Source organism: Pteropus alecto, unplaced genomic scaffold (assembly GCF_000325575.1).
Source record: "Pteropus alecto unplaced genomic scaffold, ASM32557v1 scaffold21, whole genome shotgun sequence".
NCBI lineage: Eukaryota > Metazoa > Chordata > Mammalia > Chiroptera > Pteropodidae > Pteropus > Pteropus alecto.
Window position 1 is genome coordinate 13,629,892 of NW_006436282.1, and position 4,497 is coordinate 13,634,388.

The following is a 4,497-nucleotide window of genomic DNA, read 5'->3' on the forward strand; positions in this document are numbered from 1 at the left end:
AGGGGGAGGGGACGGTGTGGATGGCCCCGAGGTCCAAAAAGAAGTCGCCCAACGGCCGCACGCACAGCCCGCTCGGCCTCCTGGAAACGCTGCCGGTGCCGGCGAGCCCGCGAGGTGTCTGGGAGTTGGACGAAAGCTGCAGACTTGGAGGCTCTTATACCTCCGTGCAGGCGGAAAGTTTGGGGGCAGCAGTGTCATTGGCCTGACGTGGGGAGGAGGGACTTTTCGAAGTTTTATAGGAAAGTTTCCGCTTTCCAGCCCCCCTTCTCCGTCCCCACCCCCCTTCCTCGGGGTCTAACAATTCGTCCTCCCAAACCATTCAAAACCGACCTGGCCCCGGAGGCCGGCCCCTCTGCCCGCCTCTTTGCTGCCCTCCCCCTTCCCTCCCCGCCGCCCTCCGCCCGCGGGCGCGGGGCGATTTCCTTTCGCGCCGGAGCGCGCGCGGGCCGCGCCCCCGCACCCGAGCGCAGCCCGGGGAAGCGGTCGGAGGGAACCGTCGTGGCCGCGGTGTATGTCCCTCCCGGAGTGGCTGTGACAGCAGCGACGGCAACAGCTTCTACGCAGTGGGTGATGTCTCATTTCGCCCCAGTACCCTCTAGGTCCATGGGGCCCGGTTGGGGATCGCTGGGGCGGGGGAAAAGGCAAAGCAAACTGGCAACCGCGGAGCCCACCCAATGGTCAGGTAGATTGGCTCCTGAAGTCCCAAGGGCCAAACCGCCGCGGCTGGCTCTGAGGTTGTGGGCGTTTCCGAAGACGTGGCCGCGCCGCGGGGACTGCAGATTTGCTCCCCGGCCTGCTCTCTCACCCCTCCCCGAGAAGCATCTGGCCGCCTTCTTCCTTCTACCGTGACCCAAACTAAAGCTTTCCGACACCCAGATAGACTACACCTCTGAAGGTGCTAGAAAGAGGCAGAAGTTCATTCCCCCGCGGAAGACAGTCCTGTCCTTGGAGAAGGCAACAGGGTCGGAGCGGGTAGCGTAGAGTCCTCGCCAAGGCCTTGATTGCCTGAGCTGCCAGCCCGAGGTTGAAGACCCTGTGGCCATTTCGTTCCCACCCCACTCCGGAATGAGGCCCTGCGTTGTGACCTCTCGTAAGGTCGGCTCGTAAGGGAGTGAGATGGGGGTTCAACATTGCTGCCCGCTGTGCGAGCTCCCTCCCCCACCCCCACCCATCCTAGGAGATGGAGTGGGCAATTATGTTTCGTGCGCCCCAAAGGCATTCCAATTACTTGAACACTTTTACATTTTAAGCATTACTATCCAATAAGTTAACAACGAAGACCCCCCAAAAGAGGGTGTTAATGCAGATCTGGCAGATGGGAAGCAACAAAAGTTGGTGAGCCGGTGAGAAGGGAAGGGAAGCCGCCGTGGAAGAGAAGCCCATCTTTGCAATGCTAGACTTTTTTTTTTTTGGAACGATTTAGGATAGAATAACCGTTTCATGTTCCTGCCTTACATTGCAAAGCAAACTAGAAGTTAAAAGCAGTAGTCGGTTGAGGTGGGGGTGTCAGATTTGAGAGACGCGGGAGTTGCGTTCCCTGTGTGCGGGTCCTCTGCGCCGGCCGAAGTCAGTTCACCCCTCTCCTCAGTCTGGTCTTGCAAAACTCAGTGAAGCGCCCCTTTCTTGGCCAGACAGAGGGTCGTAGCCGCGGGCGTCTGGAGGAGGAGACGGGAGCCCAGGGCGACGCGCGGGCAAGCCACGTGGCTGTGCCCCGCTGAGGCTCTCACAGCTTCGGTCCGGGAAACCCCGGGGTCTGGAGAGATTAGGGCCGGCTGAAGGGCTCAACCTTCTGGGAAAAGTGAGGGCAAGAGGCATCCCTCTCGTGGGGGGCGAAGGGCAACTCGCAGGATTTGTCTACCGCAATTTTTACGAATATTCAGAAACAATGACCACGGCGTGCCAACTGGTCTGCTTCGTGAGTTGCTGCCATATGTTAAAATTTAAGCTTGTCTGAAAATCAAATTGTACTTGACCTCTACTTAATAGTACGCAGGCAGATCTCTTTAAAACAAAGCACTCTGATTAGTCACCCCTGTGTTTGCATCTTCTGCTTGTAGGACTTTATCTCTTGGAAGCAGAGAAGAAGGCAGAAATTTTGCCTCACTCTCTACCTAGTATTCTCTCTTGGAAATCTGAATTGTAGAGTATTCCGTAATTCTTATTTGAACATGGCTGCAGAATTCTTAAAAATGTTCCACCTTTACTTATCTCGTTTTTTATTTAAACATCAATCTCCAATCTTAATTTTTTTGTTTTTGTTTTCTCTTTAGCCGGATTCTCAAAAATAAGGAGATCGAATAATTGGACTCTTTCCTTTGTGGCTATGGGTAAGCAAGACAGGAAAGTGTGGGCAAAATGTAAAGGAAACCTTACCTGACCAAGGGGAATAGGGGTTGGGGGGAGGGGGATGGAAATGGGGGCGGAGAAACTGGAGGAGAAACCAAGTCCCTGACAGCGCAGCAGCCAGGGATCACTAGCCAGCTCGACTTGCTAAGTCATCAATCTCCACGACTAGTACTTAAACAAGTGAGCCCAGCCCTTCTCCCGCACTAAACTTCTAGGGAATGAAGAATTCCTGGCCATTCAGTTCAGTGATCCCCAGGACTGGGGTGTTGCTGTGAGTGACAGAATATCTAGAAGAGAGTTTAAAATGAATGACATAACCAGAGCAATCCTAGCACAGAATCTTTCTGACAAAGTCACAATGAATGACTTTAGATCTAGGAAGAAATTTCCCTTACCTCTTGGAAGGAGTGGAGGCTGAGGTTGAGAGGCTTTCTGAGTGCTCACATGTTACTTTTTGAGCAGAAGGTTGTAGTTTGACACATGAATTATGTCTCAAAATGTCTGGGGTTTGGTACTCCCTGGTACTCTCTGGGGTTCGGTACTTTGCACACTACAGTGTTTCCTGGCTGGGTTGTCCCACTCTGCTCATCTGTCGTATCTTACCTGACATTTTATGGAACAATTTTCTCATCTACTCTTGCTGGGGTAGGAATGAGGCAGGTCCTTTTCTATGTGCCGAATAGCCATGTTGTATATACAACAATAATGATAACTTCCAAAATATTCATTTTAACATAAGAAAGCTTAGTTCTAAAAGCCTAATAGCGGGCTCTTAAAAACAGTCTTAGAAAATTTCCCTTTGGGGCTGAACTCAGCCTGATTTGAAAGACATCAGTAGAGGACCGCCTTCTTTGGGAATACTGGATTAATTGGAATTAAATAATTTCATCTACTTCTAAAATAAATTTCCTGAAAAAAATTTAACTGAAAAGGAAAAGTTTTTCTTTTTTACTAGATGGTTCAAATGAGCTTTGTTTTCAAACTGCAAACTTGGCATGTTTGCAGTCCTTCCTGAGGAATGTGTGCTGTGTTAAAAATTGAAAAAAAAAATACAAGTAACAGTTAGGAATCTCCTACTGAGCATCTACAATAAGTATGTACATATCTGTATCTTTACAGTTTGAATATGCACTGGCATTCTCTTAGCAAGTCATTTATAGATACTTTCAGAAAAGAAAAAGAAACACCCACACATTATGGAATTGCTTGCAAGCTGGTAAATTTTGGAGTTGGGGCTTGCACAAAAGGTGAGTACTTGAATCTGTGTCTACTCTTTCTGTCTTTGGATGACCTACCACCTGTTTGTTGGCTTAGAGTTCTGTGAAATAATTCCTCTGAGTTGTGTGAATGAAGCACAGGAGCATTCACACAGAAGGGGGCGCAAATTGGAAAAGGCTGCAATGCAGTGGATCTTGGTCGAGATTGCACATCTTAGATTAAATCTTGTTTCGAACACTCTACAGGGATTTAAATGAGAGAATTTATCGAAGTGGAATATAAAGTTTGTGTCAGCGCAAGTGACTTTGGTAACTGTAAAAGCAGATGCCTTCTCAGTGACACAGGTGGCCTTGATGATGGTTGAACATCTCATGCTAAATAAGAGGGTATTCTCTTTTAATGATAGGTTGATTCGTGAATTTAACTTTTAACCTTTCTCTTTCTGAATTTCTTTTGGAGTGAGAAATTAAAGTTATAAGGAATGAAATTTGAAGCTTTCAATCTAGAAATAAAATGAAAAAGTATAAAGCACAAGAAATTGAGTTGCTAGGAACACCTCAAGTGAGCAAATAAAATTTTCAAATAAATATTAATTTTTCAAATATCTGGCATTCTGCACTCAAAATGAGGATGAGATAATGAGACATAACTTGACAAACTTGTAGGGAGAGAAGAATCGGCGTGTGGAAAAGTATGGAATTTTGAAGAGCCTTTTTTCCCTGCTTTATTATTTTATTGAATGTGCAGGCTCAAGTCCATTTCCCATCTTTGCTGCCAAAGACTTTGTTACACTCTTACTTATTTCAAAGAATTGCTGCAATAATTGAAGAAATAATGTGAGAAATTTATAATTATTCATAGAGGTTTTTATCACGGCTACAATCTTCCTACATAGTAACCATTTTACTTCCTTTTTAATCATCCGATAATCAA